Below are 24,325 nucleotides of genomic sequence, written 5' to 3'. Positions count from 1 at the left end.
GTCACAGGAGGATGGCTTACATCTCAAGTTAAGGCCACCCTTCTTTGCTGCACATCTTGCAGCAAGGCCACAACAGCAAGTCCATGCAGCTGCTACTTTACTGTGTTCTGCACTGTGCTACATGCCTTCCTCCTTGTGTCCTACTTTCAGACAGCGAACACATATGGGGATAAGTTGCAGGTGGCCTTGCCTCATGGAATTTGTAAGGAGAACCCAGTTCCGGCTGATCAGGTATTTGAAGCTATCCTGTCGTCATTTGTATCTGAGCAGACACTGAATGTAGGCAGTTATCTAAGGATTGAAATTCAGCGCTAACATATTAGTGTCGACTCCATCCTTTCTTCATCCTTTCTTCACAACCAAGTTGTTTCCTCTATTTTCACCTTTCTTTAGGCCCCAGCCTTGTATTTCTGATTGCCACACATTCAATCAGGTTTACGTGCTTAATGCTTCCCATGGCTTAAGCAGAGTTTTCATCAAAAGCAGAAAGATTATACTTTTCTTATGACCTTTTCAATCTACTTATAGTTTCTTCTTTCTATTCTGGAAGACTTTGTGAACTTTTGAATGAACTGCTTGTTCTGCTGCTTTCAATAGTATATCTTTCAAAAGGTGCAACACAGAAACCAGAAAAAGCTCTTTTTCATTTCTCTGGAAATGCTGTTAGTTAATTAAGGTGATTTGTGGTGGGTTTCACCATAGAGCAAGCCATTGATAGCGGGCAAACTAAGGATTGCGCTGCACACTGCTGTATGTTTGAATTTCTTTGTCAAATCATATCATTGCTTTGCTCAAAAGCATTTCCATGATGTGCTCATGTTTAATAGGTTATGGAATGTTGAAATTATACAATCCAAACTGCTTTCTACACAAATACCTAACTGAAAGCAGAGCCGAAAGAGAAGAGAGCCCCAAGGACAGTTGGTGTCTGAAGAATTGCCAAGCAATGGTAATATCTGAACTATTAGAGATGGATTCATAAACTTAATGTTAAACTTACCACAATGAGTGGAGATGATGAGTAACGCACTTGGTCCACCAGCTGGTATATTTGAGTCACTCATTGGGATTGATTTTTAACCCACCCTGCCTGGAATTTAAAGGTGATGGGGCGTTAAAATGGTGCTTTCTGCCTTACCGCTCTTTCCCACTCACCTCATTGGCTACTGCTCGCTGCGATTTGGGTGCCAGAGCAACCCATTGGAAGGAATCGAGAGCCTCATGAATGAATTTTTATTTTATTATTATTTGTTCATGGGTATGGGCATCACTGGTTAGGTCAGCGTTATTGCCCTTAAGAAGTGCTGAGTTGGCTTCTTGAACCGCTGCAGTCCATATGTTATGGGAACACCCACAGTGCTGTTATGGAGGGTGTTCCAGGATTTTGACCCAGCAACGTGAAGGAACGGCGATATGTTTCCAAGTCAGGATGGTGAGTGACTCAGAGGGGAAATTGCAGGTGGTGGTGTTCCTACGCATCTGCTGCCCTTGCCCTTCTAGATGTTAGAGATCATGGTTTGGAAGGTGCTGTCAGAGGACTCTTGGTGAGTTGCTGCAGTGCATCTTGCAAATGGTACAAGCTCCTGCCACTGTGTGTTGCTAGTGGAGGGAGTGATTGTTTAAGGTCGTGGATGGTGTGTTGATCAAGCAGACTGCTTTGTCCTGAATGGTGTCAAGCTTTTTGAGTATTTACTGGAGCAGCACTCACCTAGGCAAGTGGAGAGTTTTCCATCACACTCCTGACTTGTGCCTTGTAGATGGTGGAGAGGGTTTGGGGAATCAGGAGGTGAGTTGCCAGCCCCTGACCTGTTCTTATTGGAATAGTGTTAAATGGCTGGCCCAGCTCAGTTTCTGGTCAATGGTAACCCCCAGGATGTTGAATGTAAATCAGAGTCCTATTTATATCTGTAGGATTGTATTTAACCCGGCCTGAGTGGAGAAGCTGGCATAGCTTTCTTGCTGGGTAAAAGCAACTACTGGGAAGGAGGAGGCGCAAGTGTGTTCCTGTGCACCCACCTGCAAGGAAAGTCATGGACTCCCCTGTGGTGAAGCTGTCCGCCACCCCCACCCCTGATCCCTATACCCACTCATGCGACACCCAATTCCATTGACCTCCTTTCTTCTAGTGAACCTTCCAGCAATGCCAACCAGCATCTCCAGCCTCCTGAACTACTTCTGCTGTCACCCACCTGCCTGCTGCTGCTTTCCATCCTGAGAAATACCTAGAGTCTAAAGCTTAGACTTAGCAATGCATTTTGCATTTGTCCTACTTGGGGTTAAAATTGATCCTTTGGAGTCTTTTGTTGGTTGAACTCATCATCTTTAGCTAGCTGAGGCTATAAGTTGATGACGAGCTCCCTGCTGTCTTCATTCATTGTTGCCATCTTTGATTTTCAGGTGTAAGTGTGTGACATTTTAAGCCAAGAAGTAAATCTTTGGAGTTTGCTCGCTACCAAATACTTCAAACATTAATACTTTCCACTGCTGTCAGAATTCTGTGCCATTTTCTGGTTTTTTTTTGTTGCCCCTGCAGAGTAGCGGTCAAATCATGCAGTTGGCTTCCAGGTGCTTCTGATTTTTCTGCTGCAAAAAAATTAATGATGTCAGCAAGAGTTATTGTGTACCAGACAAATGACTTTTTTTTTAAGCTGAGAACCTGTTGCAAATCTGCTTTCGACCCAGACTAACACATCCAGTGGCTTTGGATGTGAGGTGGTGTGTTCCATCAGACTCCTGACATGCCTTGTAGGTAGCCAGGGTTCACTAATCCAGTGGAGCAATCACTGGCCAGGCTGGGGAGACAGAGTGAGGAAGGTCGTTCCATAGTTGGGATGGAACGACTGAAACCCCGGAGATAAAGAAGTGATGGTTGGCTGCATGGGAAAAATTGATGGGCAGTTTGAGACAATTAGCTAACTGGGGGGTGGGAGTGGACTAAAAATGTCACCATCTATAAGGCACAAGTCAGGAGTGTGACAGAATACTCCCCACTTGCCTGGATGTGCATCTCCAATTACACTCAAGAAGTGTGACACCATTCAGGACAATGCAGTTTGGTTGATTGGCACTCCATCCACAAACATTCACTCCCTCCACCACTGATGCACAGTGGCAACAGAGTATACCACCTACGAGATGCACTGCAGAAACTCACCGATGCTCCTTAGGCAGCACCTTCCAAACCCACGACCACTCTATTTAGAAGGACAAAGGTGGCACACACATGGGAACACCGCCACCTGGAAGTATCCCTCCAAGACACTCACCATCCTGACTTGGAAATATATCACCGTTCCTTCACTGTCACTGGGTCAAAATCCTGGAACTCCCTCCCTTTCAGCACTGTGGGTGTACCTACACCACATGGGGTGCAGTGGCTCAGGATGGTGGCTCACCATCAATTAGGAATGAGCAATAAATGCTGGCCCAGCCAGCGACACCCACATCCCATGAATGAATAAAAAAAATTATAGCATTCCACTGCTAGGCAGCGGGGTAGTGACAGCGAAATGGCTTCTATCCTGCTCCACTGGTATATCTTCATCCCAGCCTCAAACAGCATCCTCTGCATTGGTGTCAAGTTTCATTCCAATGGCCTTTGCCATTCCCAAAGCATGGACAATTTTGCAGTGAACTAAGGAACTGACTTGATACTTCATTGGGCACATTGTACTTGGGCCTCAAATTAGGCCACACAGCACTGAAGGGTGCCCTAAGCCTCCAACGTGGCAGGCAGGATACACGCTCATATCTCCAAATGGAAATGCACAACCTGCTTTATTGTATAAGATGATTAGATTGGTATCCAGAGGACAGAGAACATTAAAAGGTAGAAATCATTTATTTAAATTTGGGTCCTTTTTGCTTTGAGCAGGACTTGTCCTTGATTTTCAGACAGCCCGATGCTGGCATGGCAGACCCTATACTTAACTCAACATGGAGCCAAGAGGGTACCACACCTGACCTCATGTAAAATAACGTTGGCTGCCTGGGCCTTTCATATCCCTGCAGCCCTGCCCGTGCCCACCCACACTTGTTAGCTAATTGTCTCAAACTGCCCATCAGTTTTCCCCATGCAGCCAACCATCACTTCTTCCTCTCCAAGCCTTCAGTCATTCCATCCCAACTATGGATCGACCTTCTCCACTCCATCCTCCCAACCCTGGCCAATGATTGCTCCACTGGGATAGTGAACACTGATCGCCCATTGCTTCAGTTGTACAGGGCATTGGTGAGACCACATCTGGAGTATTGTGTACAGCACTGGTCTCATTATTTAAAGAAAGATATAAATGCATTAGAAGCAGTCAAAGAAAGTTTACTAGACTAATACCAGGGATAGGTGGGTGGTCCTATGAGGAAAGACTGGACAGATTAGGCTTGTATCCACTGGAATTTGGAAGAGTAAGAGGTGACTTAATTGAAACCTTTAAGATCCTGAGGGGTCTTGACAGGGTGGATGTGGAGAGATATTTCCTCTTGTGGGAGAATCTAGAACTAGGGGTCACTGTTTAAAAATAAGGGGTCACCCATTTAAAACAGAGATGAGGAGAAATTTTTTCTCTGAAGGTTGAGTCTTTGGAACTCTCTCCCTCAAAAGGTGGTAGAAGCAGAGTCTTTGAATATTTAAGGCAGAGTTAGATAGATTCTTGATTAACAAGGGGGTGAAAGGTTATCAGGGGTAGGCAGGAATGTGGGGTTGAGGTTGCATTCGGATCAGCCATGATCTTATTGAATGGCGGAGCAGGCTCAAGGGGCCGAGTGGCCTGCTCCTCATAATTTGTATGTTCATTGCACCTCGCTCCCTTCGTCACCTCCCTCCCTCACGTGAGGATCGCTGTTAGCGGTTCAGCTCCTGCTCTCCTCAGCTTGTTTTCTTCATGAAGACAAGATTGATTCATCCAATATTGGGTGCGCCTCATGCCTCGCCATTCAGCTGCAAGGTTTCTATCCTGCATGTCCTGTGTGCCCAAAAAATGGAACACCCAAATTTCTAGGCCGCAGAACCATTCAGAGTTTCGTTCAATTTTGAAAGGCTGGATTGGAGCCCTGGAGGATATCAACAGTTCTTCAACTTGTCTGATATTGCATTGATTTTAATGACAAATCTGATACACACTCATCAATGGGGATGTTATGATTCTGTTTTTGATATTTTCCAACTTGTGATTATCTGCTGGCGGTTCACAGAAGATTACGGGCAGAATATTGCTGTTGGCGAGTGGGGGCGTGCCTGACACGCCAACACATAAAATAACGTGCGATGATGTCGGGCATGCGTCATTTCGACATTGCATTCGGTGGGCGCACACCAGAGGCAGCTGCACACCGGAGGTGGCCGCGTGCCTGCCGAATTGTCAAAGGCCATTAAGAAAGTAATTTACCTTATTAACAACGCTGCTCATCCAACCTTAAGCCGGTGGGCAGGCGAAGAGCCCAAGCAGCCTTTGCGTTTTCCAGGAAACCTCATCCACGGGCGGGATGAGGTTTCCTGAAGGTTTTATAAAATTAATAAATAAGTTTGGTAAACTTCACAAACATGTCCCAGCTCATGTGACACGGTCACATGAGGGGACATGTTTAAATAATTTTTTACTTTATTTTTTAAAAAACTTTTTATTATCTGCTTAATTCCCCCTGAGGCATTGCGCGAAAGAATGCAGGCCCCGACTCTCCCCCCTCCCCCCCCCACCCGCACAGGTGGAGCTGAGCGCTACCAGTCACCTATTACCAATGCATGGGTGGGCTGTGGGGTTGGGGAAATTGTAGAGCCATGTGATGAAACCTTCACAATTCATCTAGCCAGAGTTGGCAACACAGTTCTGCAAAGTTAGAGAAGGAACAGAATGTCAGGAGCAGCACACCACTCTCAAGGATGTCCTGATGTTTAATTCTAGTCGCCAAACCACAAATATGTATACAAATGTGGCCCAGACTAAATCTCCAGAAACATGAATTCAAATCCCACTCCAACAGTTGGGGGAATTTAAATTCAATTCATTAATAAATCTGTAATAAAACACTAGTTTCACTAATAATGTTCATAAAACTACTAGATGGTCATAAAAATCCATTTTGTTTACTCATGGCCTTCAGGAAATCTGAATGTGACTCCAATGTGGTTGTCCTTTTAATAGTCCCCTGAAATAGTGTAGCAAACCACTCCATTCTATCAAACCATTACAGGAAGATAAAGCACTTTGGGTGTACCTGCCACATGGACTGCAGAGGTTCAAGAAGGCGGCTTTTCACCACCTGTTAGGGATGGGCAATAAATGCTAGCTTTGCCGGCAACCATGTCCCAAGAACAAATAAAAAGATGCATTGACATACATTGGAGAGGCTGCAGTGAAAAGGGAATTAAGCCCATTTCAATCCAAAAGGAAAGATAAGAGGAGTTCGAGCTCTACAGAGAAAAGGAAGGTTAAGGACTATCTTATTGTGGCTTACATTATAGCAAATGGTAAAAGCAAGGTGAACCAACAAGCTGAGCCCCGAATATTGCAAGTAGATAGGAAGGGAAGAACGAAAAGATACAAAACGAATGGAAAGCAAATCCAGGACAGGGACTGAACTAGGAAGAGCATTTTTCCTGAGTGATAAATGCTTGGGATAACATTCCATGCAGGGATATGTTATGACTGGCTCCTGAGCGAGGTTCCCCCAATTTATGATCCTGGACGAGGTATCGCAAATTATTATGCTCTCGGGTGCGGAGGAATGAACTGGCTCCCCTTCTTTATTCAACCCCCTCAGTTGGTCGCAACAAGGTCAATTTAAAAAGGGATCCCTTCCCCCATGGATACCTTTTCCCAGTCCAAATGTATTTATGTTTTAGAAGTAGCCAATTTAACCAGGCTGCCTTGAATCAAAGAGTGAGTTTATTAGTTACTAAAATGTGAGGGAAAAAAATTAAAGACGTAACACTGGTGTACACAGATTAGAAATGAGAAGTGAGTCTAGAGGTAAAGGTTTAAAAAAATATGAATCAGTCTTCAGCTTATCTGTGAGGAGAAGATGCCAAAATGTTGTGGCCGTTGAGTTGGATGATTCCGGTAGAGCTGACCACCAAGAGATTTTAAAAATTAAATTAAAATATTTATTAACAAAATATAAAAGATTTCAAGCACATACGCAAGACTATAATTACTACTATAATAACTCCTAGAATTCCTAATTAACCTGACTCCTTTTTACACTCCCTTTAAGGCAATGGTCCAAAATAGATTTTAGATTTAAAACAGACTCAGCAAGTTAACACAATACCCTGAACAGTGGAATTCCAAATGGCTTTTTTCCAGCTTCAGTTCCATTAGACAGCAGATTTATGCACAAATGTCGGAGGCTTCATTAAGGCTTTTCTTACACACCTGTTAGATCTTACATGGCCTCCTGACACACAATCTTTCACTCTCCTTTATATATGTTTCTCTCTTTTTTAATATGTAAATTCTATTGTCCTATATGTCTTTGAAACTGTATTTTCCTCACAATATAAAAGCTTTCATGTTGCTGCAATTTCCAGTAACCTTTGGGAAAAATAAACATATTCCTTAGCCTCGCTTATCAGGCTAGTTGTAAACAGACTGAGATCCCTTTGAAATCCAAATAACCCTTCATTTATCTAAAAATGCAAATTCCCTTCACACCTTGCATGCTAAACCAGCATCCATGTTTAGTCATTAGCATGTCAAACACTTAGCTTCTTTTGATGATTTAAAGCTTGCAGTCTACTTGACTCCAAATGTAATTAAATCTCACAGACCCAATTATACTTACTCCCATAAACCTACTTCACAATAAACCAGAAAGATATTATGAAAATTATTATACTTTCATGACAATGTCCTTTTTTTTAAAAAAAAAGTCTCAGTTTAAAAGTTCAATATACCTGTAAGTAATTTGGGGCTATGACCCACTGTCATGACAGATAGTAGAGGCAAAAATACTAGGGTCATTAAAAATGCAACTCCATGTTATAAAAGTAGAGTCACTGAGTTAATTAAATGAGCTTCATTGAACTGCCAGGTCTTTCATCCTTAAGTTTTCATGTCCTGGAAATCAGTTTCGGAGCATGAGTGACAGAAAGTTAGCAGAATGTCTCCCTATCCTTAAACCTGTGACAAAGGGAGACTTTAGACTGGGGCCAGGGGACGGGAGCTGTAGGTGAGATGGCTGGGGATACAAATCTTTTAAAGGTCTCAAATGTTAGTTGCAATTTATTTTAAAGCATATGTGAGGGCTGCAGATTTATGTTTTTTTATGTAAATGAAGTAGAATAGGTGGAGATTCTGAAACATGAGCCTAGATACAGTATTGCCCCCATGCCCAGACAAAATAGTAGCAACAATTTTGTTCATGAACAAATTGGAGTCAACTGGGAGCTTGCATAAACTCAGTACAATCCACTGTGATAACAGGAAAACACATTAATAAAATTCTCCCAAAACTGTAATTTGGCAGTTAATCAATTATCTCACTAAACACTCTGGGTTCAAACTTGTCAGTGAGCACCTCAAACCTGCACTAACGGACCTTGAAATATTGTTCAAGGTTGTTCACAGGAGCATTAATGACCAAAATTTGAAGTGCCTTGGGGCATTTTCCTCCATGAAGTGAGCTATATAAATACAGGTCAGCTCTTATGTGCTTCCAGGAAAATCTATTCACTGGTTGACTCTTTGAGGTTGGTTCCATAGGCACTGCTGCCTTTCAGTACCCATCCAAGTGGACAGTTTTCATGTGTAAACTTAAGATTTTGAATTGTTGAGCTATTGAAGAGCTGAGGGCATCACAATCCAGTCTGATCTTGATCTTGCTCTCACTTGAAGTCCAAATCCTCCTATTTCCATTGGGAGTTACTGGGTAACAATCTCAAGCAGTAGACTGAGGTGATTTTTCCATCTCCACCATGCCCCTATCCAAGGAGACAGACCAATCATAGCAGATCTATAGTTGCCCGGGCTGATCTCAGCTAACTCAGCACAGACTGGGGCTTTATGTATCAACTGCTAAATATTCTCAAGCAGTTGAACCAATGGGCAAGCAGGGAGCATTTTTCTTCCACTTTTCAGGAGAGAGCATGAGGCCAAATTTTCATCTCATGATGGGCACCAGTGACTGGGGTTGTCAACCTTCCCAGATTGTCCTGATCTTTCCTGATAGAAAGAAAAGAAAGACTTGCATTTAGTTAGTGCTTTTTTTTCACAATGACTGGATGTTTGAAAATACTATACAGTCAATCAAATAGATTTTTGAAGTCTGGCCGCTGTTGTAATGCAGGAAACACAGCAGCCAACTTTGTACACAGCAAACTCCCACAAGCAGCAATGAGATTCAAACCAGCTGATCTGTTTTTGTGATGTTGATGGAACAATATTGGCCAGGACACCGGGGATAACTCCCCTTCTCTTTATATTAGTCCACCAGAGCAGGAAGATGAGACATTTATTTAATGTCTCATCCAGATAGCATCATTTCTAACAGTGTAGCACATCCTCCGCAATGCACTCTATGACAGCTTTGATTTTTGGTGTTGAAGTCCTGAAGTTAAAGATTAATCTTCCAGGCACACTCCTGCAAGCAATCTGCGGTTGGGGGCACATTCGGGGCATTTTTTCCTCTTTATTTTAATGAACAGCAGGGCTGAAACATGTTCAGGATGCGTTGTGGCCCTGGCACATGGAGTACTAAGTGACATGATAGAGTGGTTTCTGGAGTGTGAAGGATTATGGGAATTGTAGCTGACATCTCCAGCAACCGATTGGAATGTGGGGACGTGGTGCCTGGACACGGATGGCCACATACTGGGATCTCCCAGAATGCAGCCCAAGCAGAGTTGGCATGCTGATGTATTTCAATGCAATTTATGCCATTGACAGTGTGTTGTGAAAGCTTCCCCCCTCATTTTCTTTTTCCCAGGAAAACTCTGCACTTTTAATACATGAGGGGGGGAGGTTATTCCTGTTGCACAGCAAAATTGTTAATGTGTTTTATATAAACATTCTGCTCTATGTGTTAATGAGATGGAAGCTCAGGATAAATAATTTGTGAAAGGATTTATTATGATCGCTTCACGGTAGGTGAGGATTGGGGCAACTGAGTGGAGAATTTATTAAAAATTTAGTTTCTGCAATCTGTCTTTCCAGAAACATTCAGTAGTGGAATGATACAGAACTAGCGGTTGCCCCATCCTCTCATCACCCTGGCCCCTCATCAGCAGCAGACCTAAAAGAATGAAATACATTGTTTTTTTTTAAAAAAAAGCACAAGCTTATAAATTTCCCTTGGTTACCACTTGGGGGACCAATTTTTTTGCCCTTCCGCCAGAACAGACACCAAAAGTAATCATCTGTGCTCGGGAGGGAAACATTTCTCAGGCTCCCTTGAGCATTCCAGAGATCTTATAGCTTCCCTGCCTCCAAGTGGGTTCAAATCCCATTCCAGGCCCTGTTGGCCATTCATGACGTGGTTCAACAGATTGATAATCAGCCTGCCAAACTTTCCAACACTTCCCCATTATTCCCCAAAGGAAAAAAAAAAGTTTGTGTGAAGATATGAAACAAAGGAAGAAACTACCACTCCCACTCCCCCTCCCAATCTACCACTGCTACGGAGAAACCCCCTTTAGTTCAACAATTTTTGTTTTATAACGTGATCAGAGGTGATCCTTGTTGGCTTTGAAAGGCAGCAGAGTAACACCGCAATGTTTGGCCTCATCAGGCTTTGCTTATCTAGGCCAGTATGTTGGTGACAGCTACTCTCAGACAACAGGACTATAATCTCATCTGCTGTAAAGTGCCTGGGGAGCCCAAAACAAGGGGGTTTAACCTGAATATTAGAGCTAGGCTGTTCAAGCATAATGTCAAAGGACACTTGTTCACACACAAGGTTTTGGAGATCTGGAATTCTTTCCCCCACCCTCCGCCACCCCAAAATTGGTTGAAGTGGAAGTTAACTGAATATTTAAAATCTGAGATTAACAATTGTTTAGGTAAGGGTTATCAAATGTTACTGAACAAAGGCAGGTAGATGGATTTATGATACAGATCAACTTTGTCTAATTGAACAGAACTCGCTTGTGAAGCGGACTGACCGCCTCCTATTCCTATGTTCCTGCTTGTCTGTGGGAGCACAATTTGTCTAGGCTATGATGCATTCCATAATTGAATAGCCTTCCCATACTCACTGCCTAATCTTGTGCATAAGGAGTGGGCACTTTGCCTGAATGGGGGAAGGTACCTGGTACCCTTGTACTCTAGTTCAGCTTTGGTCACTGGCTTCAGGATAGGTTGTAGTACATATTTTTAAAAGCAAAGAAAAAGACTTATTTATATAATGCTTTTCATGACCACTGGACAATAAGTGCTTTATAGCCAATGTACTTTAGAAGTATAGTCACTGTTGTAATGTAAGAAGTATGGCAGCCAATTTGCACACAACAAGCTCCCACAACCAGTAATGTGACAATGGCCAGATAATGTATTTTTGTGATGATGATTGAGGGACAAATATTGGTCAGGACACCGGGATAGCTCCCCTGCTCTTCTTTGAAATAGTGCCATGGGATTTTTACATTCACCTGGGCAGACAGATGGGGCCCCGGTTTAATGTCTCATCCAAAAAGTGGCATGTATGACTTACTGCACTGCACTGGAGTGTCAGCCTTGATTTTTGTACTCAAGCCCAGGAGTGGGAGTTGAACCTGGAACCATGTGGTTCAGAGGGTGAACTGAGCCACAGCTAACACACAAAGTTAAAATGAAGTTCAAAAGAATTCTTCGACAGCTTCCAAACTAGAAATATAGCTGCAGAGGTCAGGGTCTGGGAGCGGTGGTGGGGGGGGGGGGGGGGGGGGGGGGGTGCAGACGGTTCTAATCACTGGGACCCGTGTCTTCGGGGTCGAGGGGTGGCTGAGTGGTTGGGCAGGGTGTTGGGTGGGGGGGGTGTAGGTTCGGCCAGCACCTTCCTCTCTCAAGCGCCCATCTCACGCTCCAGGAGGGGTGAGTGAGTGCTGTGTGCCTTCAGGCTCAACCCTCAGCCTTTCCTCCTGGCAGCACCACCCTTTCTGTGCAGATGACCATATCCGCAGGCCGCACTGAACTCTGAAACCCGATTCAATGAGGCTCCTGGACCCAGCGTCCTAACTGGCTGCCTTGAGGGGGATCTATCTGACAGGTGCGCCAGCGCACTCCCTCTGCCGGGCCTTGACCAGCCCTCTTGCTTTCAGAGCCCACAATTAACAGCTCGGATGAAGAGGATGCAGCACTACAACTGCCTTGGGCCAATGATGCAGATGAAGCGGGTAGATAAAAACTGCATGGCCTACTCCACCTCAATTGGCATGGGTGGCGGTGTGTCATCCGAATAGCAGTATCCACCCACCCCACCACCCAAATAAACCCCACTTTTTTAGCCCATTTTGATTGGGGAACAATATTGAAAACAATTAATCAGTTTAAAACTGCTAAAAGAGGGAAAAATCAGCTTGAATTTCCAAAAAAAGCATAGATTAATTAGGCTCCTATTATGGGAAGAAATTGAAATGAAAGAATTGCTTCATCGTTTAGAAGTTATTTATAAAGATTTAGGTTGGTTCTTAAAATTCCATTATACTATCTTATAATGTTGTAAAACGCTGATGGTTGACGTGTGTAAGTAATATTAACAATACTGGAGAAAGTATTAAAGGAAAGGTCTTGAGACTTGAGGGCATCAAAAAAAAATTAAGCAGGTTCCTGTACAAAGCACAGAAGAAAGATGAGCCACATTCTTCTCAAAGCTTGTTGTTTAATGTTGCAATTCAGGTAGAGTAGTTTCCAAGCCACCAGTGACTTGAGTGGAAATGGTCCCAGCTCGCAATCATTTTCTAAGTCAGGAGGAGGAGGAAAATCCATGCTGAAAGGCAACCTCCTTCCAACCTCCACTTTTATATTAATACCACTGAGACCAACTCTGAGTTTGCGCCCCAGAGGTGAATGTGAGGTTGGTGGTAGTTAGACCCAACTGCTTAGCTTGGCTCCAGTCCCCTCTGCCATCCCTGGTGACCAGGACTTGGGACCTAGTCTGTCTCTCTCTAGCTCTGCTTCTTAAGTAAAAAGGGGCATCATTGGTTAGCTCTGCTGCTTGGCACTTTATCATGGTCATTTTATTAATTACTCATTTTTTTAAAGTTAGCAATTTATTGCTTTTACATTTTTTTTTGTTCAGCAAATTGTTTGTTTTCTTCATGCAAAATTCAGAAGAAAAGTTAACGTGTTTAATGTTGTGCCAAACCAGATCTCAGGCAGCTGCTGCTGGGTTTCTTGCTGAAGGGGAATGTAAGGCTCACAAGTAGTCTCATTGCTTTTTGGAGGGTTGGAAAAAGGGGTTAATTTTGCTCCAGTAGAAACTGGAAGTTGCGGAAACACTCAGCGTGTCTGTACAGAGAGAAACAGAGGTCAATGACCCTTTGTTAGAACTAATGCAGATCATGGACCTGAGGTGTTGACTCTGCTCTCCCCACAGATGCTCCCTGGCCTGTTGAGTAGTCCCAGCATTTTCCATTTGTATTTCAGATTTCCAACATCTGCAGGATTTTGCTCTCCTATTATCTGCTTGATACTGGGCAATTGTAAATGTGGTTAGTTTTAATTTAAAATGAGAAAGTATTTATTACTCAATGCAAAGTGTTAATTTTCTGTTTAAAGCCCACTTGCGTGGATAGAAATAGCACATTACCGCAGATGAATTGGTTGGTGCTAGTTTACTAGAAGGTTTTGCCATTTTTAAACTTGGAACTGAAACCAGGATTCATGTAGCGATGGAATATGTCACGGTTAGTTCAAGATATTGTCATTTCTACATGAGATTATTGTCTGCGGTGCTTGTGAGGTTCAAGTTGTTGGACGTTGCTTTCTGGATATTTCATAGAAGCAGACCTGGCATAACATGAACAACCAAATTGTGTGTAATTGGCTGATAAAGCCGTGGTTCTAAAATGTATCATACTGAAACCTGAGCTTCCTATGGGCTTTATAAGTACAGGCATAAGAGTACAAAAGGGAAAACCTATATAAAACAGCTTAACCCCACTGTGACTATGGTTCCCAATTCTGGACACCCAAAGGATGTGAGGGCTTTGTAGAAGCTTCTGACGAGATTTAATAGATTAGCTCCAGGGTTGAGGGATTACAGAGAGCTGAGGTTCCTCTCTTTAAAGCCAAGAAGCCTGAGCGGATTTGATGGAGGTGCATAAAGTTATGAATAAATAGAAACTTGTTTCCAATAGCGCAAGGATCGATAATCAAATGGCCCAGATTTACCTCCATTTACGTTGGTTGACAAGATAACCAGAGGTGACACAATGAAAAACTTCTACACAAAGAGCAGTTAGGATTTGGAATGCAATCCCTCCCTGATATTGTGGTGGAGACTGATTCAAATGAGTGTTCAAAAGGAATTTGGATAAATACTTGGAAAAAAATAATATAAGGAAAGAATGGGTTGGGGAGGGGGGAGGGGGGGGGTGGGCAGGTGGTTGTAGGACTGACTGGTTTTGTTTTTGAAAGAACAGTTGCAGTTTTGCTGGGTTGAATAGCCTCCTTTCCATGCTGCATCAACTTGCATCATTCAATTATGCTATGCCCTCTGCAATGAAGACTCCAGTTCATCAGATCTTGATGTGCAATTAGGAAGCCAAGTGCATACAAATTTGTTGGTCTCATTTGCATAATTATTCATCGCTCTGAATGCAGTTTTGGTTTTTGTGCAACCATCTAACTTAATAGGAGAACCTGAGGTCTTAATGTTAGGTGAAATATAACAAATGAGACAGCAATGGAACAAAAAATGATTACAGCTTCCATTGGTAGCATTTTCCAAGACTAAGGGGAGAATGGAAAGAAGTGACAGGAAAGTAAGTGGCCTGAAAGGAAACCCACGTAGAAGAACAAAATGAAGTATACAGGCAAATGTTGGAGAAGCCCAGCACCTAATTCCACATTTAATGGTTGATAAAGTGGATGTGATAATGTGTGACGTGCATTGCTTTTTTGTGCACTGCATGACCTCCCCTCCCCAAAAGACTTCAGCGCAATACACCTGGAATGCACGTGAGACACATAAGAGCAAGAGCTAAAGTGATTCCACAGCATCTGACCATGCTGTACATCTGTTGGAGTTTGGCTGCCAGCAGATTACAGCATGCAGGGCAACTCTGCTACTGCCTGCCTGGCGAACTGGAAGCACATTCATACAGAGTACTATGAACAAATTCAGGCAAATGACTGTGTTTAGGAGTGAGTGGGCACAAAACCACCTACAACGCAATCTTACCGCTCAACCCTCTGCTGCCCCTCCTTTTTATATATATTTGTTCTTGGAAATGCACGGCCAGCATTTATTGCCCATCTCTAATTGCCCTTGGAGGTGGTGGTGAATCGCCACCTTAAACCACTGCAGCCTGTGTGTGTGTGTGTGTGTGTGTGTGTGTGTGTGTGTGTGTATGTGTGTATGTTTGTATGCCCTGAGCGCTTATTTCTGTGGCAGTTTGATATAACTGAGTTGCTTGATATGCCACTTCAGAGAGCAGTTACGACTCAACCTGCTGTCATACATAGGCCTGACTGGGTAAGAATGACAAATTTCCTCTGCTGAATGACATTGGTGACCCAAATAAATTTTGTTTATGATAGTCCGGTCATTGCATGATCGTTATTAACACAGCTAGCATTTATTTCTGATTAATTAATTGAATTTAAATTGCCCCAGCTGCTATGATGGGATTTGAACTCCAGAGCATTCATCCAGGCCTTGGGGTTACTAATGTAGTAACATTAACAGTACACTACCAACAACCCCACCCCCACTTGTTCTCTCTGTCTGACCCCTGAGTCAGGAACCCATAAATACATACCCTGCTGCAGAACTTAAACATGTAACCTGGACTGACGCTCAAATGCTGTGTTGAGGGAGCCTGCTACACTGGCAAAGTTCTGACTCTTGGATGAAACGTTAAACTCGCCTCAAGTGGACTCAAAACATCCATGGCACCATTTTGAAGAATGAAGGGAATTTCTCCTGGAATCATAGGCAATAATTATCCCTAAGTCAACATTGGATTATCTGGCCATTTACTTTCATGGTGGGACCCGTGCGAGTCATCAGCTGTATTTCCACAATGACTACACTACAAAAACACATCTGTGAAGTGTTCCGGGAGGTCTTAAGCTAATGAAAGGCATTGTGGTGGTATGTTACAGTTCACCCAGAGTCCACGTTGCAGTTGCAACCTGCACTTTTACATGCACACTGTGTAATCTGGTGCTAGGATAGTGATGGTAGAGGCTCCAACTTTCTTTCCATCACATGGCTAAACATGAATCTCTCCCGTTCATACTGCCTGCCTTTGGCGGTTGGTGTGGAATGATTTTCAGGTGATAATCAACTTGTTTGGCTGCATAATGAATGCACCTTCCTTGGCCATCAATTCCTGGAGTGGGATTCGAATCCAGAGCTTCTGGCTTAGAGATGGGGATGTTACCAACTGCCCCACAAGACCTTCTAATGAAAGACAGTATGTAGGTGCAAATGCAAGTTCTTTTCTTTTTTTCCCTCAAAAAGAGGAAGTCCCCTCGCTAAATCTACTCCCAAATTTTTAGAAGCTAACTGAAAAATGGCAATGTCAGACCCGTTGGTATAAAGGGACATGTGCGTGTAACATCTAGACAGCTTTAGGCATGACTGCTGAGTCTTAAACATTGGAAATTAGCTGGAACATAAATATCATGCCATATTGTAATAGAATGCAAGACATTAAAATTCAGCTTATTATGTATTACAGGCATAAGCCCTTACTTCTACTCCGCTATGTATGTGTACATCTGGTTATTTTGCATACTGAGCTAAAAATCTCAGTGAGAATGCCTTTTCTCAGCATTGTATTCCATCTAGTGGACTGATTGAGAACTGGCAAACCTCATCTGAGCAAAGTGAGCAACAACAACAATAACCTGCATTTCTCCAGCACCTGCAAAATTGTAAAAATGACCTGAGGGCCAAGTACAAATGGTAGAGAATGCCATCGATCTTGTTGTGATGTGTTGTTAGGGATCATATGACGTGTTTTGATCGCACTTCCCTTTGGAGAGACAGCTAAGAATGATGTTCTGAAAATGTTCCTTTAAGTAACCTCTGCCTGGCCCCGACACTGTGGTCGGGCACCACTTAGTGCTTTTCTCTCCCCTGTGTAAGTTGGGTAACCCAATGGTGCCATCAATGATGCACATGATTGCCTAATCCATGCAGATGCCTCTAACTTTGGAATGGGATCAGGAATGCAACTAGTGGAAAGGTAGAAGTTCCACCCCAAAACCGCAATTCAACCCTTAAGGTACTGGCTCATGCTGGGATGTGGAGTGACAGGTGCTGGCAGTCCACGAGTACTTTGGCAAATTAGCAATTGTTCTTAATGAAGTTGATGTTGAGTACATTATCTGAAAACTACGTTCTTAACATTTGCACGACTACATTTAAGCATAGACCAGTGATGAAGAGCAGGAACTACAGGCTGATTTAAATCCTCCCCAGCTTAAGGACACTGAGGCCTCTTTCAATGTGCCTGCCACCAGCCAAGCTAAGATGGCTACAGACCAGCGATTGAAGCTGAGCTCTTCCAGGTGTGGCTGTTTTAGGACACAATACATTTATCCATTGTACTTCTGGTGAAATTCCCATGGCTTCAATATTTTAAGAGTTACAATAAAAGGCTACTTCCCCCTCATTGTATGTTCTGAGTTAGTCATTCTAATCTGAAGACTTTGTATTTACTTGGTTGGATGGTACATGCCTTTAAAGTTGCTCCCAAACTGTACAACAAAAGGGGCTTTTGATTCTGTAGAAAATACTTGAGATTGTGAGTGCATTTTTAAAAAAATAAATTGGCACAAAGTACCAAGCTATTCTCTAAAAGAAGACTTGCGCTGTCTGGATATGATGCACCAAGCCACTCGCCCCCACTGGTTTATTCTGTTCAGGATCCATTATCTGGAAAATAGCCCACCTCCTTCTGGAATGTGCCTTTGCAAAGCAGGTCTGGAAAGAAATGCAGTAGTTTTTGTCAAGGTTCACCCTGCGAGCAGCTCCTTCATGCAAGCCTCTGTGCTCTACGGGCTGTTCCCAAGGATGCACATTGAGACAAACATCATCTGCTGCTGGAGGACCATCAACTCAGTGAACGATGTTCTTTGGCCTGCCCGAAACATGCTGGTTTTCCAGGGCAAAGAGCTGTTGATGACTGAATGTTGCAGACTGGTCCTGTACTACTGAGGGATGCCTAAAGCTTTTGGCAGCTGCTACAAAGGTTCAGTGGAGAAAAGCCACTGTTTAAGGGCCCCCCACTATAGTATATGGAGTGGCTGGAAACTGCATGTAAAACCTCTCCAGCTGAGAACTGTTGACATTAATTATACATTGTAAATATAACCTGTAACGACAAGTGTAATGAGGCACCTCATGTACTGTATTATAAGAAATTGATCTGTATTGCATTTTACATAAGTCCAAATTTGACTATTTAATGTAATTTTACAAATTATATAAATAAAGTACAGTTTTGGAAATAAATAAGCAAGAAAGATGCAGACTGCTTTATGCTGTACATCATGTTTTAACTGTGTTTTTCCTCCAAAAGTTGTAGTCACATATCTCAAGCCATTAAAGAGTACCTCGTGAACAACTTAATGACTCAGTTGCTTTAAGCAAACAAAATTGCGGAAGCAAGTTCATTACAGCTGTCAAACACAGCCTTGCTACCTCTACAATGTGTATGACACTTCTGCCATCCAGCCAAATGCCTGCTTCCTAACAACCACCATAGTAACCTGACACAACCCAACAAAAACACACCATCACAAAAACAGTTCAGAAAGTTTTACCTCAGGATAATTTTTGGACTACTCCCATAAGCCTTTGAGCCAACCATAAACAATAGCCTTCAAATCACTGCATACTTGAAAAACTAGTAGCTTGTAAATTTCCTCCAAAAATTACCTTGTCTTGAAAACTAGCTCCACACAACACAGGAGCCAACACACCAGTGACCTTTCAACATTACCGAACCCACTGAGACCTCTCAACATAAACACACTATCCACTAGCTGAATTTTTTACTTTAACTCAAACCACACAAAACAATTTCTGAGCTCATTTAAGGAGGCCTAAAAAGATTGACATTTTTTTCCCCTCCTCCAATTAGTTGTCTCTTTTCTCCTCCTACGTGGAAGTCAGCTTCCGGCTGGGATACAGCTCCACAAGTGTTGGCAACCTTCACTATTATGCTCAACCTATATGGTGAGTAGTAGGATTGTCAGCTTTTTTTGTCTAGTTTAGCACTGAAAAGGGCAAGTCATTTAAAAAAGACCAATGGTCCCTATATTTGAATTACCCGCTAATGTTCACTAACAACGTTCATACATCAATAACAGGCTAGGTGCTTCTGGAAGGTAACTGTTGTGTCTGTACCCATACCCTGGAAAGAAGTCAACATTCTCAGGACAGGAGGGGAAAACATTGGTTGAGAGAAAGGAGATACTTGGTAAATTTGGTACCCATTAGAGAATGTCCTGGGTTTCAATTTACAAATTTATTGAAGATAATTGGCCAAAATTCTAGGTTGGAAATGAGCAGAATTAATTTTTTTATGGGCAACTTGTTACAACCTGGAATTCACTGACTGAAATGGCTGTGGCAGCAGATTCAATAGTAACTTTCAAAAGGCAATTGGAAATATACTTGAAAAGGAAAATCTTGCAGGCCATGGGGAAGGAGCAGGGGAGTGGGACTGAATGGATGGCTCTTCTAAAAGAGTTGACAGAGACACGGTGGACCCAATGGTCATCTGTTCTGTATGATTCTGAAATATAGACTGCAGGTGGAGAATCTGGTGACGAGCCCTACCCTCATCTAATAGGCACTGATGTTGAGTAAAAATTCCCACCCCCACACGTACTTGGACTATGTATCCTTAAGTGATCAAAAGCAAATGGGTCTGTATTGAAAAAAAATTGGAATTACTGTCGAGAATTAACAGCAAAACAGCTATTTTGCAAACGGTTTTTTGTTTGTTTATAAATGTATTTGGCCACATCAGCGCATATTGCTTGCACAGGCTGTGGCTGAGTATGATGGTTTAGCTCTCTTCCTTTGAAGGGGGAAAAAATTGATTTACCAGTTTTCAGATTCACTAGGGGAAGTTGACACACAACTTGTCATTGGTGGAAAGCAACGGTTTCATTGCCTTGGAGACTTTTAAGCAGAACTGCTGGTGTGGCCTCTTGACATGCATTGTCACTTGGCTAAAGTAGTGGAAGGCTGTCAGTTGCTGTGGAATTGTACCCAGTAAAGGAAGGAAGAAAGGGGCAGGGAGAGCATGAAAATAAAGTAATGTTTGCAGAATACACACACATATGCTTCTAATTCAAATTAATTGTGATCAGGCCAGGATGGATGATGGAGGTTGAACATTTGTCCACCTACTCATCTCCTTTGCCATACTTAACCACAGCCATCTGCAGTCTAATACTAACAATACTCATTGTCTTGCTGTTTTTGAAATAAAGCAGTTCAATGGCCCTACAGGAACATTTAGGAAATTACTTATTCTTCCAGATTGAGGGCTAAAACTCTTCATTTTACTACTGAATAATGCCAGAAGATAGACCCTCGTGCCCTAATCATTCCCCTGGTTTTCTCCCCTTCTGATGGGACTGACTCTTTTGTTAGGCTGGAATTGCACGGGCACTAATCTCTCTCCAGTATTATGCCCAAATAGTCATCATTAATGTGTGAGCTTCGACAGAGTGTGTCAGAGACTATTTGGCTGCAGGGCACATCAGTAGCAAGCTTGAACCTGTCCTCACCTGATGTCCTCAACAGGACTACTGTTAGTAGTAACAGTAAATAGTAATTAGGAGTGAGTTCATTTTCCCCTCTCTAAGCCAGCATTACTACAGAAAATGGTACTTTTCCTATAGCTACCCTAACCGAGACCTGCTAACTCAGCACAGACTATGGATCAAAGCAATGTCCTTCTTGTCTGTACTGCACGCTTACTGGATAAAGTCATTGAACCATCTGAGTTAGATTTCTCCTTTTTTACATATTGTGAGCAATTTTTTCCCCAATCTATTTTTAGACCAATAACTGCAACCTTTACACACTGCATAAAAGCACTAAAAGTACCATCAGCATTATATAGCTGATAGCTTAAAAGAAGGAACAATGGTTGGGCCTGACTTTGAGTGCCTTAAAAAATTAAAAGTTGATTTTGCTCCACAATGCTGAAACTACTGGTTTTTTAAAAATTTATCTGAAGCTGGGACACTTGTGAAGCTTTTCTATGCTGTTACTCAGCTGTGAAACAGCAATGTCTTCCGCCATCATTCCAAATCAATCTTGGCCATGCTTTCTCATCCTGACTTGGATATTCCTGGAAGAGGAGATATGAAACCATTTTGTTTTTCAACTAACATGCAGCCGATATATTGACCATCCTGGTAGGGAGAAATTTACTTAGGGCATCTGAAAAATAGTGGGAAAAGTTCTGATGTTTAATAACTATAGAAGAATTCTCAATTGACAATTTTCAATAGAAAAGCGAGCAGGAATGTGGCTGATGAATGGGAGAAAATTAGAAGTTTTACCCTCAAATTCTCTTTCACTCACATTTACACTCAGCAGAAAATACACACATGTAAAATGAATTGCTTCTTCGAGTAAAGCCTTTCTAAGGTAACTAGTGTATGGTTTGTTGACAGCTACAATTCTCTTTATTTATGTATAATAATATATGTTAATACATGTATTACTTATTATTTATTTCCTGTTTTCCCACTGAAATGTCCTCTGCCTTAAAATAAATTGAACGTCTATCATTATTCCAAAGTTAGTTCTTTTTGTTTTTTTATTCATTCATGGGATGTGGGTTTCGCTGGCTGGGCCAGCATTTATTGCCCATCCTAGTTGCCCTTGAGAAGGTGGTGGTGAGCTGCCTTCTTGAACTGCTGTAGTCCATGTGGTGTAGGTACACCTACTGCACTGTTAGGGAGGGAGTTCCAGGATTTTGACCCAGCGACAGTGAAGGAACAGCAATATATTTCCAAGTCAGGATGGTGAGTGGCTTGGATGGGGACTTCCACTTGGTGGTTTTCCCCTGTGTCTGCTGCCCTTGTCCTTCTAGATGGTAGAGGATTTGGAAGATGCCTTGGAGAATTCCTGTAGTGCGTCTTCTAGATGATACACACTGCTGCGACTCGTGCGTCGGTGGTGGAGGGAGTGAAAGTTTGTAGATGGGGTGCCAATCAAGCGGGCTACTTTGTCCTTGATGGTGTCAAATTTCTTGAGCGTTATGGGAGCTGCACTCGTCCAGGCAAGTGGAGAGTATTCCATTACACTCCTAATCTGTGCCTTGTAGACAGTGGACAGGCTTTGGGGAGTCAGGAGGTGAGTTACACGCTGCAGGATTCCTAGTCTCTGATTTGGTCTTGTAGCCATTGTATTTATATGGCTAGTCCAGTTCAGTTATTGGTCAATAGTAAGCCCCAAGATGTTGTTAATTTCTTTCATTGTACCTCACAGATTCTAAGCTTTGTGCAGGATTATCAAGTTATTTGGGACAGTGAACTAAAGAAAAATGTAATATCCAGAGTATAACATAGTTCAGATTTAATTTCTGTAAATCAATGTCATCATGGATTTTAGAAATAATAATGAATCACTGAGGAATGCTTTAGCAGGAGAGAATTGGAGTATGGCCTTCAATAATGCAACATATGGCTTGGCTTGTTATTTTAAACAGTAGCTTCCATTACTGACTTTTTTTCTCCCTCTTAGCCATCTAACCCACCTTTTTAAGAAAAAATTCAGGCATGGCAGTTACAAAATTCATTGCAAAAGATGCCAAATATATGAAATAATCTTTCAGATAAAGTAATAGAGGCCAAAACTTCAAGAATATTTGAAATGGTGCAGGCTGCTAGAATGGCTGAGTTCAGTGAGATATCTGAGAAATAAGCTTGAAGGTCTGAATGATTGCATCTTAACTGTTATGTTCTTAAATACTTCAGGGTTGCTGTGGTAATTGGCTATGCCAAGTCTCAAAATGAGTAAATTTCCATGGAGGGAATTGTATTAATGAATCTGAGTGCATATTAAAAGCATCAAGGATACATGGAAATCCACAGTAATTAGTTTTTAAAAGGTCTGCATATGAAATTATCATGCCTTCAAAATGCTGTAAATCTTCAAAAGACAAACTAAATAAATTATACAGAGCAGATTTCTATCATATGAAAAAGCAGTATACTACAGATGATCATTGTTGTAATGCTTTCAAAGACAGTTTAATGTAGAATGTTAGGAGCTGTGTCACAGTAAAAGGTCCCCTGGAGAATTGGCTGCTGAGAAGATTGTCATCTTATCAGTCACAATGGCACAAACTTGCTGGATATCAGAGCATTTCAAGGAGCTGTCTTCCACTGCAAAGAGTTGTCCCCAACTGAGTGTTGCAGATTGGCACATTCCAAGGTCCAGGACTACGTGCTGAGGGACGCACTAAAGCTTGGGGCAGCTGCCGCAAAGGCCCAGTGGGGAAAGGTCGCTGTCTAAGACCTTTCTGCCACAGTTCATCGAGGGGAAAAGTATAGACCCCTTGGGCTGTATGGCTCACAATGAATGTCTGCATTGAATACTAATTGTATTATAATTGTATTGAAGCACCTCAGAGTGCAACATGATGTATGTTGATAACTCCAATACCAATGAACTGTCTGACTGTCTGAATGACCATATTGAAATGATTGTAATATTTATTAATTGTATTGAAGAACCTCATGATCCATGTGTAAAAGCTGAATCTGATTGTACTTTTTATGATGATGATTTAGAAATGTTTTGTAACGTTCTTCTGGATGTTTTATGAATAAAGTATATTTTTCAAAAAAAAAAATTCAAGGAGCTCTGACTGCCAACATCCACAAACAATGTGGAGGCAGTGACTTGTTTAAAGATTTTCACCTTAAATGAGGGTTCCCTTCAGTGATAACATGATGTCTGCGATATGTTCTCTGATTTATGACCAGCTTTGGCTCACATCCAGGAGGTCAACACTCTTATGTGATAAGGAATAAACTGTTGATCAAAGGGAAAAGTATATTCCCAACAACTTTGGAAGGAGAATAAAATGGTTGGTGTAGAACAGAGTGAAAAGCTTTCCCATGTAGGTTCCCTCAGGGGAAGCCATAGGAAGGAACCCCAAGGCAAGGGCTTTAGAAATACTTAACTATCTGCT

The sequence above is a fragment of the Carcharodon carcharias genome, chromosome 23 (assembly GCF_017639515.1).
Source record: "Carcharodon carcharias isolate sCarCar2 chromosome 23, sCarCar2.pri, whole genome shotgun sequence".
Taxonomy (NCBI): Eukaryota; Metazoa; Chordata; class Chondrichthyes; order Lamniformes; family Lamnidae; genus Carcharodon; species Carcharodon carcharias.
Note: the sequence above shows the minus strand (reverse complement) of the source record.